At 43.2% G+C, this 12629-nt stretch overlaps 1 non-coding gene across 1 annotated transcript; it reads left to right on the top strand.

Moving 5' to 3' along the window:
* Window positions 1–2717: 2717 nt before the first annotated feature.
* Window positions 2718–2791, top strand: TRNAI-AAU (transfer RNA isoleucine (anticodon AAU)). The gene has a single exon. It is a non-coding gene; the product is annotated as a tRNA-Ile (tRNA).
* The last annotated feature ends 9838 nt before the right edge of the window (window positions 2792–12629 follow it).

Here is a 12629-nt window from a genome sequence, read left to right as displayed (position 1 = left end):
AAGGTGGGCAGGATGTAATGTTTGTGACAAAGACAAGATGGACTAAGGGTAATGGAGAGTTCAAAACATTGGTACTCAAATGCAAAACAGAAAAATTATTAAGCCATAATGCTTGACAAATGTATGCTCTGAGGACCAAGTAGCCACCCTAGGAATTTCCTAGATTGTTACTCACTGAAATTCAACCCAGGAGGTGACCATTCCTCTCGTAGACCATCCCTGAACTGGAAGATATTCTAAAAAGCCTTGCAAAGCCAGAAAAATTGACAACTTAATCCACCTACTCAGAGTCATAAAAGTCACCTTCTTGTCTTTTCCAGGCTGTCCAAAAGTCACAAACAAGGAGTCGGTTTTCCTGAACTGCAGAGGCCTAGTGACATAAATGAAAAGAGCTCTTTAAACATCAAGTGTATTCAGAAAATGTTCCTCCGGAGAGGAAGGAGAGGGAATGAAAGAAGGAAGAATTATTTCCTAAGATCTATCAAAAATAGACTTAACCTTTGCAGCAAAGGTAAGGCTAGGCCTTAAAGTTACCATATCTTCCAAAGTATCAAATGAAGAGAGGACAGCATTTTAAGGCTCCCAGCTCCCCAATTGTTCTCAGCAAGGTGATAGGAAATAGGAAAATAACTTTATAGGAAACAATATTTATGTCTACAGTATCCAGATCCTCAAAGAGATAAAATTGCAAAGCCTATAAAAGAGTAAGAAGATTCTGAGTTGGAGAAAAGGGATTTTTCAACTGGTCTTACAATTGACAAAAGATCAGAACAGTCTAGACACCAAAGACTGTAACATCGACGAAGGTACAGAAAAGTCCCTAAAAACCTTTATCGCAAAGCAATGAGCTTTCAGAGTGGAAAGAGATTCAAGTGAAACCCATTCAGAAGAAAATGCAAAATAGCAGACAAACTACAGGTAGGTGCCAAAAGATCATGAGCTGAACATCACGTCTCAAAAGACTTCCAGTTCTTTGAGTAAGACTTCGAAGTAGAAGGCCTGCTGGAGTGCTGAATTAACTCCACTAAGGAAGAGGAAAGACCCTTTGCTAGCAGTCCAGACTTCTCAACCTCCAAAGCGATAGAGTGAGTTGGAGCAAGAAGGTCAGGGACGACGTTCTGAGAGAGACACACTTGAGCAGTACCCAAGGAGGTAGAAGAGCCAGGGGTTCAGAAGAGGAAACCATGACATCTCTGGCCAATAAGGGCCCACAAGAATAAGGTTCCCTTCCCCCTGCTGAGACTTGAAGAGAACCATCTGGATCAATAAAAAGTGGGGGAATGTATAAAGGAGACTTCTCAGCCACTTTATCACCAATACGTCCACTACCTAGGCTCCTTGTTCCGGAAGTCTGGATCAGAATCGACAAAGATGAGCATTGTCCTTGTTTGAAAAGAGATCCAGAAAGGGTTTCACAAACTCTCGGCATATCTCTCAAAACAACGACCTGGATAACGTCAACTCCAGCAAATTTGGAAACCTCCAGCTGTCTGCCATCACATTGTCGGTGCCCTTGATGTGTACTGCCGATGTGTGCAACAGGTAGATCTCTGCCCAATAACCCAATTGTTCTGCTATTGCATTGAAGGATTTTGAATGCATGCTTCACTGTTGGTTAATGTAAAAGACAGCTACCTTATTCTCTGTCTTTACTAGCACATTTTTTTGAGACAGATGATGATGGGAAAACTTCAAAGCCCTGTAGATTACCATCAACTCCATCTATTTCCATGACCTCCGACTCTCTAGGAAAGACCACTTGAATCGACAGGATCAGTCCAACACAGTAGCTCTCCAGCCAGGTTTGCTGGCATCTGTTGCGAGGATTCAGGAGCATCCAGGTATATTAGTGTCCACTTAGACCAGTGGTCTTCAAACTCTTTAATGCCGCATCCACCCGATATGAAAAAAAAACATTGGTGCCTCCCCTCTGAATTGTCCACAATTCTGCTATTAAATTGACACTGTTTAAATATGTCTAGACCTATTTAAACATTGCAGTTAAGTTATGTTACTATTTTAAAAATGCAATCAAATACATGACCCCAAATATACTATTCTGGTTAGGCCTGCCCTACTAACCAATTGCAGCGTCATGCTCTGCTGAGTAAACTGATCTCACGACAGTGAGGAATGCACAGGCCGGGTGGTGCCCGGCGCACAAAAGCGCGCCTTCTTGTGTTGTACGTCTCTTCGCGCAAATGCAAACTCAGATTTCCTGCACTGTGGTCGGCAGGAGAGACATGGGAAGGCGCAGTAGGGAAGGCTTGAGCAACGAACCGTTGGCTATGTTTTGTTGTTACTTTGTTGACATGAGCTCAAGTAATTTGAAGCAGAAGGAACGGCCAGACCTAAAAAAAACTCTCTTACCTCCAACGCCGAATAACCACTATAATTATAATATCTCAAAAGCAGCTGGCCTTGTAAACTTAATGAGCAAGCAAGCCGATGCATTTTGGGTTTTGTTGTAAAAGAATAAAAATACTATCCATCCTTTCCTTTTTTTCCGGCAACAAGCGATGTTACAAAGATATCACAGCACACAGTGAGATTGAGTGAAAGAAGAGGCACTGAGGCTGGCGCGCAGCACTCCACAGCTCTTGTTATTGTAATCCAGACAGGGGGGGGAAGGAGAAAAGTATGAAGGAATTGCGATAGTGAGACCAACTCTTCTATCTATCTGCATTACATGGAAAAAGGATATCTTTAGTAATCATGGCCGGTTAGCTCAGTTGGTTAGAGCGTGGTGCTAATAATGCCAAGGTCGAGGGTTCGATCCCCGTACGGGCCAGGTTGCATTTTTTCTCTCAACTAAACTCTTTTTTTATCATTTAATCAAGCTCTTATAAATCCATACACTCTGTTGCTCCAGTATACGTTCACTTTCCATTAGTCCTTCTTTTGCCACTGCTGACCAAAGCTCAAGCCGGCAGCGCCAGTAGAACAACACAAGTGCAAGGGATTGTCTCTCCAAGATGGAGACACTGCCTCAGACTATGTCTCGTGAGAGGTGGAGGGAGACCAAGAGCTGATTATTAGATGCGTGGGGATAAGAGGAACATAACTCAGGTGAACAGATTCGGGATAGTGATGCTATAGCTAGGATCAGCAACGTTTCAGGGGAAAGGATAGGAAAATAATCAGGTGACAGAAGTATAGAAGTGGCTACAAGGGGGTGTGTCTCTTAAGAGGGCCGAAAGATACACTGAAGGCGAAGGTGAAGTAAAAGAAGAAAGAAAGATCAAAGGAAGTTGACAGTGATTGAGAGAAAACTCACAAAGGCAAATTGAGCAAAAGACAAGGCCTGCGGAGTTAGACTACTTCAATGCAAATTTACGCCGCAGATGAGCATGACAACTGACCCTTGTACAGTGGTGCTGAAACAATTTTCAGTGTGGGGGTGCTGCCATCAAAGGGCTTCTGAAAATCCAGGAATCATACAAAGAACAAGTCCTGCGGAATGAGCCACGCACATTCAGAAAGAATGGTGATGCGTTGGTTACTTATTGGTAATCTTCATTAGCCTTAGTCCATTGCGTCCTTGTGACAGTCATTACAAAGTAAGGTGATGTCACCTTCCAACAGGAAGAAAGAACAGGAGGATCCTTAAATGCTAGCCCCATGCACCCAACCTGGGTGCCAAGCTCTTGCCAAAGGACTTATGGGAAGGTGGGCAGGATGTAATGTTTGTGACAAAGACAAGATGGACTAAGGGTAATGCAGAGTTCAAAACATTGGTACTCAAATGCAAAACAGAAAGATTATTAAGCCATAATGCTTGACAAATGTATGCTCTGAGGACCAAGTAGCCACCCTAGGAATTTCCTAGATTGTTACTCACTGGAATTCAACCCAGGAGGTGGCCATTCCTCTCGTAGACCATCCCTGAACTGGAAGATATTCTAAAAAGCCTTGCAAAGCCAGAAAAATTGACAACTTAATCCACCTACTCAGAGTCATAAAAGTCACCTTCTTGTCTTTTCCAGGCTGTCCAAAAGTCACAAACAAGGAGTCGGTTTTCCTGAACTGCAGAGGCCTGGTGACATGAATGAAAAGAGCTCTTTAAACATCAAGTGTATTCAGCAAATGTTCCTCCGGAGAGGAAGGAGAGGGAATGAAAGAAGGAAGAATTATTTCCTAAGATCTATCAAAAATAGACTTAACCTTTGCAGCAAAGGTAAGGCTAGGCCTTAAAGTTACCCCATCTTCCAAAGTATCAAATGAAGAGAGGACAGCATTTTAAGGCTCCCAGCTCCCCAATTGTTCTCAGCAAGGTGATAGGAAATAGGAAAATAACTTTATAGAAACAATCTTTATGTCTACAGTATCCAGATCCTCAAAGAGATAAAATTGCAAAGCCTATGAAAGAGTAGGAAGATTCTGAGTTGGAGAAAAGGGATTTTTCAACTGGTCTTACAATTGTCAAAAGATCAGAACAGTCTAGACACCAAAGATTGTAACATCGACGAAGGTACAGAAAAGTCCCTAAAAACCTTTATCGCAAAGCAATGAGCTTTCAGAGTGGAAAGAGATTCAAGTGAAACTCATTCAGAAGAAAATGCAAAATAGCAGACAAACTACAGGTAGGTGCCAAAAGATCATGAGCAGAACATCACGTCTCAAAAGACTTCCAGTTCTTTGAGTAAGACTTCGAAGTAGAAGGCCTGCTGGAGTGCTGAATTAACTCCACTAAGGAAGAGGAAAGACCCTTTGCTAGCAGTCCAGACTTCTCAACCTCCAAAGCGATAGAGTGAGTTGGAGCAAGAAGGTCAGGGACGACGTTCTGAGAGAGACACACTTGAGCAGTACCCAAGGAGGTAGAAGAGCCAGGGGTTCAGAAGAGGAAACCATGACATCTCTGGCCAATAAGGGCCCACAAGAATAAAGTTCCCTCGCCCCTGCTGAGACTTGAAGAGAACCATCTGGATCAATAAAAAGTGGGGGAATGTATAAAGGAGACTTCTCAGCCACTTTATCACCAATACGTCCACTACCTAGGCTCCTTGTTCCGGAAGCCTGGATCAGAATCGACAAAGATGAGCATTGTCCTTGTTTGAAAAGAGATCCAGAAAGGGTTTCACAAACTCTCGGCATATCTCTCAAAACAACGACCTGGATAACTTCAACTCCAGCAAATTTGGAAACCTCCAGCTGTCTGCCATCACATTGTCGGTGCCCTTGATGTGTACTGCCGACGTGTGCAACAGGTTGATCTCTGCCCAATAACCCAATTGTTCTGCTATTGCATTGAGGGTTTTTGAATGCATGCTTCACTGTTGGTTAATGTAAAAGACAGCTACCTTATTCTCTGTCTTTACTAGCACATTTTTTTGAGACAGATGATGATGGGAAAACTTCAAAGCCCTGAAGATTACCATCAACTCCATCTATTTCCATGACCTCCGACTCTCTAGGAAAGACCTCTTGAATCGACAGGATCAGTCCAACACAGTAGCTCTCCAGCCAGGTTTGCTGGCATCTGTTGCGAGGAATTCAGGAGCATCCAGGTGTATTAGTGTCCACTTAGACCAGTGGTCTTCAAACTCTTTAATGCCGCATCCACCCGATGGGAAAAAAAAACATTGGTGCCTCCCCTCTGAATTGTCCACAATTCTTCTATTAAATTGACACTGTTTAAATATGTCTAGACCTATTTAAACATTGCAGTTAAGTTCTGTTACTGTTTTAAAAATGCAATCAAATACATGACCCCAAATATACTATTCTGGTCAGGCCTGCCCTACTAACCAATTGCAGCGTCATGCTCTGCTGAGTAAACTGATCTCACGACAGTGAGGAATGCACAGGCCGGGTGGTGCCCGTCGCACAAAAGCGCGCCTTCTTGTGTTGTACGTCTCTTCGCGCAAATGCAAACTCAGATTTCCTGCACTGTGGTCGGCAGGAGAGACATGGGAAGGCGCAGTAGGGAAGGCTTGAGCAACGAACCGTTGGCTATGTTTTGTTGTTACTTTGTTGACATGAGCTCAAGTAATTTGAAGCAGAAGGAACGGCCAGACCTAAAAAAAACTCTCTTACCTCCAACGCCGAATAACCACTATAATTATAATATCTCAAAAGCAGCTGGCCTTGTAAACTTAATGACCAAGCAAGCCGATGCATTTTGGGTTTTGTTGTAAAAGAATAAAAATACTATCCATCCTTTCCTTTTTTTCCGGCAACAAGCGATGTTACAAAGATATCACAGCACACAGTGAGATTGAGTGAAAGAAGAGGCACTGAGGCTGGCGTGCAGCACTCCACAGCTCTTGTTATTGTAATCCAGACAGGGGGCGGAAGGAAAAAAGTATGAAGGAATTGCGATAGTAAGACCAACTCTTCTATCTATCTGCATTTCATGGAAAAAGGATACCTATAGTACTCGTGGCTGGTTAGCTCAGTTGGTTAGAGTGTGGTGCTAATAATGCCAAGGTCGCGGGTTCGATCCCCGTAAGGGCCAGGTTGCATTTTTTCTCTCAACTAAACTCTTTTTTTCTCATTTAATCAAGCTCTTTTAAATCCATACACTCTGTTGCTCCAGTATACGTTCACTTTCCATTAGTCCTTCTTTTGCCACTGCTGACCAAAGCTCAAGCCGGCAGCGCCAGTAGAACAACACAAGTGCAAGGGATTGTCTCTCCAAGATGGAGACACTGCCTCAGACTATGTCTCGTGAGAGGTGGAGGGAGACCAAGAGCTGATTATTAGATGCGTGGGGATAAGAGGAACATAACTCAGGTGAACAGATTCTGGATAGTGATGCTATAGCTAGGATCAGCAACGTTACAGGGGAAAGGATAAGAAAATAATTAGGTGACAGAAGTATAGAAGTGGCTACAAGGGGGTGTGTCTCTTAAGAGGGCCGAAAGATACACTGAAGGCGAAGTTGAAGTAAAAGAAGAAAGAAAGATCAAAGGAAGTCGACAGTGATTGAGAGAAAACTCACAAAGGCAAATTGAGCAAAAGACAAGGCCTGGGGAGTTAGACTACTTCAATGCAACTTTACGCCGCAGATGAGCATGACAACTGACCCTTGTACAGTGGTGCTGAAACAATTTTCAGTGTGGGGGTGCTGCCATCAAAGGGCTTCTGAAAATCCAGGAATCATACAAAGAACAAGTCCTGCGGAATGAGCCACGCACATTCAGAAAGAATGGTGATGCGTTGGTTACTTATTGGTAATCTTCATTAGCCTTAGTCCATTGCGTCCTTGTGACAGTCATTACAACGTAAGGTGATGTCACCTTCCAACAGGAAGAAAGAACAGGAGGATCCTTAAATGCTAGCCCCATGCACCCAACCTGGGTGCCAAGCCCTTGCCAAAGGACTGATGGGAAGGTGGGCAGGATGTAATGTTTGTGACAAAGACAAGATGGACTAAGGGTAATGCAGAGTTCAAAACATTGGTACTCAAATGCAAAACAGAAAAATTATTAAGCCATAATGCTTGACAAATGTATGCTCTGAGGACCAAGTAGCCACCCTAGGAATTTCCTAGATTGTTACTCACTGGAATTCAACCCAGGAGGTGGCCATTCCTCTCGTAGACCATCCCTGAACTGGAAGATATTCTAAAAAGCCTTGCAAAGCCAGAAAAATTGACAACTTAATCCACCTACTCAGAGTCATAAAAGTCACCTTCTTGTCTTTTCCAGGCTGTCCAAAAGTCACAAACAAGGAGTCGGTTTTCCTGAACTGCAGAGGCCTGGTGACATGAATGAAAAGAGCTCTTTAAACATCAAGTGTATTCAGCAAATGTTCCTCCGGAGAGGAAGGAGAGGGAATGAAAGAAGGAAGAATTATTTCCTAAGATCTATCAAAAATAGACTCAACCTTTGCAGCAAAGGTAAGGCTAGGCCTTAAAGTTACCCCATCTTCCAAAGTATCAAATGAAGAGAGGACAGCATTTTAAGGCTCCCAGCTCCCCAATTGTTCTCAGCAAGGTGATAGGAAATAGGAAAATAACTTTATAGGAAACAATCTTTATGTCTACAGTATCCAGATCCTCAAAGAGATAAAATTGCAAAGCCTATAAAAGAGTAGGAAGATTCTGAGTTGGAGAAAAGGGATTTTTCAACTGGTCTTACAATTGACAAAAGATCAGAACAGTCTAGACACCAAAGACTGTAACATCGACGAAGGTACAGAAAAGTCCCTAAAAACCTTTATCGCAAAGCAATGAGCTTTCAGAGTGGAAAGAGATTCAAGTGAAACCCATTCAGAAGAAAATGCAAAATAGCAGACAAACTACAGGTAGGTGCCAAAAGATCATGAGCAGAACATCACGTCTCAAAAGACTTCCAGTTCTTTGAGTAAGACTTCGAAGTAGAAGGCCTGCTGGAGTGCTGAATTAACTCCACTAAGGAAGAGGAAAGACCCTTTGCTAGCAGTCCAGACTTCTCAACCTCCAAAGCGATAGAGTGAGTTGGAGCAAGAAGGTCAGGGACGACGTTCTGAGAGAGACACACTTGAGCAGTACCCAAGGAGGTAGAAGAGCCAGGGGTTCAGAAGAGGAAACCATGACATCTCTGGCCAATAAGGGCCCACAAGAATAAGGTTCCCTCCCCCCTGCTGAGACTTGAAGAGAACCATCTGGATCAATAAAAAGTGGGGGAATGTATAAAGGAGACTTCTCAGCCACTTTATCACCAATACGTCCACTACCTAGGCTCCTTGTTCCGGAAGCCTGGATCAGAATCGACAAAGATGAGCATTGTCCTTGTTTGAAAAGAGATCCAGAAAGGGTTTCACAAACTCTCGGCATATCTCTCAAAACAACGACCTGGATAACGTCAACTCCAGCAAATTTGGAAACCTCCAGCTGTCTGCCATCACATTGTCGGTGCCCTTGATGTGTACTGCCGACGTGTGCAACAGTTTGATCTCTGCCCAATAACCCAATTGTTCTGCTATTGCATTGAGGGATTTTGAATGCATGCTTCACTGTTGGTTAATGTAAAAGACAGCTACCTTATTCTCTGTCTTTACTAGCACATTTTTTTGAGACAGATGATGATGGGAAAACTTCAAAGCCCTGAAGATTACCATCAACTCCATCTATTTCCATGACCTCCGACTCTCTAGGAAAGACCACTTGAATCGACAGGATCAGTCCAACACAGTAGCTCTCCAGTCAGGTTTGCTGGCATCTGTTGCGAGGAATTCAGGAGAATCCAGGTGTATTAGTGTCCACTTAGACCAGTGGTCTTCAAACTCTTTAATGCCGCATCCACCCAATGGGAAAAAAAAACATTGGTGCCTCCCCTCTGAATTGTCCACAATTCTTCTATTAAATTGACACTGTTTAAATATGTCTAGACCTATTTAAACATTGCAGTTAAGTTCTGTTACTGTTTTAAAAATGCAATCAAATACATGACCCCAAATATACTATTCTGGTCAGGCCTGCCCTACTAACCAATTGCAGCGTCATGCTCTGCTGAGTAAACTGATCTCACGACAGTGAGGAATGCACAGGCCGGGTGGTGCCCGGCGCACAAAAGCGCGCCTTCTTGTGTTGTACGTCTCTTCGCGCAAATGCAAACTCAGATTTCCTGCACTGTGGTCGGCAGGAGAGACATGGGAAGGCGCAGTAGGGAAGGCTTGAGCAACGAACCGTTGGCTATGTTTTGTTGTTACTTTGTTGACATGAGCTCAAGTAATTTGAAGCAGAAGGAACGGCCAGACCTAAAAAAAACTCTCTTACCTCCAACGCCGAATAACCACTATAATTATAATATCTCAAAAGCAGCTGGCCTTGTAAACTTAATGAGCAAGCAAGCCGATGCATTTTGGGTTTGGTTGTAAAAGAATAAAAATACTATCCATCCTTTCCTTTTTTTCCGGCAACAAGCGATGTTACAAAGATATCACAGCACACAGTGAGATTGAGTGAAAGAAGAGGCACTGAGGCTGGCGTGCAGCACTCCACAGCTCTTGTTATTGTAATCCAGACAGGGGGCGGAAGGAGAAAAATATGAAGGAATTGCGATAGTGTGACCAACTCTTCTATCTATCTGCATTACATGGAAAAAGGATACCTTTAGTACTCATGGATGGTTAGTTCAGTTGGTTAGAGCGTGGTGCTAATAATGCCAAGGTCGCGGGTTCGATCCCCGTACGGGCCAGGTTGCATTTTTTCTCTCAACTAAACTCTTTTTTTCTCATTTAATCAAGCTCTTATAAATCCATACACTCTGTTGCTCCAGTATACGTTCACTTTCCATTAGTCCTTCTTTTGCCACTGCTGACCAAAGCTCAAGCCGGCAGCGCCAGTAGAACAACACAAGTGCAAGGGATTGTCTCTCCAAGATGGAGACACTGCCTCAGACTATGTCTCGTGAGAGGTGGAGGGAGACCAAGAGCTGATTATTAGATGCGTGGGGATAAGAGGAACATAACTCAGGTGAACAGATTCTGGATAGTGATGCTATAGCTAGGATCAGCAACGTTACAGGGGAAAGGATAGGAAAATAATTAGGTGACAGAAGTATAGAAGTGGCTACAAGGGGGTGTGTCTCTTAAGAGGGCCGAAAGATACACTGAAGGCGAAGGTGAAGTAAAAGAAGAAAGAAAGATCAAAGGAAGTCGACAGTGATTGAGAGAAAACTCACAAAGGCAAATTGAGCAAAAGACAAGACCTGGGGAGTTAGACTACTTCAATGCAAATTTACGCCCCAGATGAGCATGACAACTGACCCTTGTACAGTGGTGCTGAAACTATTTTCAGTGTGGGGGTGCTGCCATCAAAGGGCTTCTGAAAATCCAGGAATCATACAAAGAACAAGTCCTGCGGAATGAGCCACGCACATTCAGAAAGAATGGTGATGCGTTGGTTACTTATTGGTAATCTTCATTAGCCTTAGTCCATTGCGTCCTTGTGACAGTCATTACAAAGTAAGGTGATGTCACCTTCCAACAGTAAGAAAGAACAGGAGGATCCTTAAATGCTAGCCCCATGCACCAAACCTGGGTGCCAAGCCCTTGCCAAAGGACTGATGGGAAGGTGGGCAGGATGTAATGTTTGTGACAAAGACAAGATGGACTAAGGGTAATGCAGAGTTCAAAACATTGGTACTCAAATGCAAAACAGAAAAATTATTAAGCCATAATGCTTGACAAATGTATGCTCTGAGGACCAAGTAGCCACCCTAGGAATTTCCTAGATTGTTACTCACTGGAATTCAACCCAGGAGGTGGCCATTCCTCTCGTAGACCATCCCTGAACTGGAAGATATTCTAAAAAGCCTTGCAAAGCCAGAAAAATTGACAACTTAATCCACCTACTCAGAGTCATAAAAGTCACCTTCTTGTCTTTTCCAGGCTGTCCAAAAGTCACAAACAAGGAGTCGGTTTTCCTGAACTGCAGAGGCCTGGTGACATAAATGAAAAGAGCTCTTTAAACATCAAGTGTATTCAGAAAATGTTCCTCCGGAGAGGAAGGAGAGGGAATGAAAGAAGGAAGAATTATTTCCTAAGATCTATCAAAAATAGACTTAACCTTTGCAGCAAAGGTAAGGCTAGGCCTTAAAGTTAAAATATCTTCCAAAGTATCAAATGAAGAGAGGACAGAATTTTAAGGCTCCCAGCTCCCCAATTGTTCTCAGCAAGGTGATAGGAAATAGGAAAATAACTTTATAGGAAACAATCTTTATGTCTACAGTATCCAGATCCTCAAATAGATAAAATTCCAAAGCCTATAAAAGAGTAAGAAGATTCTGAGTTGGAAAAAAAGGGATTTTTCAACTGGTCTTACAATTGACAAAAGATCAGAACAGTCTAGACACCAAAGACTGTAACATCGACGAAGGTACAGAAAAGTCCCTAAACACCTTTATCGCAAAGCAATGAGCTTTCAGAGTGGAAAGAGATTCAAGTGAAACCCATTCAGAAGAAAATGCAAAATAGCAGACAAACTACAGGTAGGTGCCAAAAGATCATGAGCTGAACATCACGTCTCAAAAGACTTCCAGTTCTTTGAGTAAGACTTCGAAGTAGAAGGCCTGCTGGAGTGCTGAATTAACTCCACTAAGGAAGAGGAAAGACCCTTTGCTAGCAGTCCAGACTTCTCAACCTCCAAAGCGATAGAGTGAGTTGGAGCAAGAAGGTCAGGGACGACGTTCTGAGAGAGACACACTTGAGCAGTACCCAAGGAGGTAGAAGAGCCAGGGGTTCAGAAGAGGAAACCATGACATCTCTGGCCAATAAGGGCCCACAAGAATAAAGTTCCCTCGCCCCTGCTGAGACTTGAAGAGAACCATCTGGATCAATAAAAAGTGGGGGAATGTATAAAGGAGACTTCTCAGCCACTTTATCACCAATACGTCCACTACCTAGGCTCCTTGTTCCGGAAGCCTGGATCAGAATCGACAAAGATGAGCATTGTCCTTGTTTGAAAAGGGATCCAGAAAGGGTTTCACAAACTCTCGGCATATCTCTCAAAACAACGACCTGGATAACTACAACTCCAGCAAATTTGGAAACCTCCAGCTGTCTGCCATCACATTGTCGATGCCCTTGATGTGTACTGCCGACGTGTGCAGCAGGTTGATCTCTGCCCAATAACCCAATTGTTCTGCTATTGCATTGAGGGATTTTGAATGCATGCTTCACTGTTGGTTAATGTAAAAGAC

The sequence above is a fragment of the Pleurodeles waltl genome, chromosome 12 (genome assembly GCF_031143425.1).
Source record: "Pleurodeles waltl isolate 20211129_DDA chromosome 12, aPleWal1.hap1.20221129, whole genome shotgun sequence".
Lineage (NCBI taxonomy): Eukaryota > Metazoa > Chordata > Amphibia > Caudata > Salamandridae > Pleurodeles > Pleurodeles waltl.
This window is presented reverse-complemented; position numbering and strand designations above follow the sequence as displayed.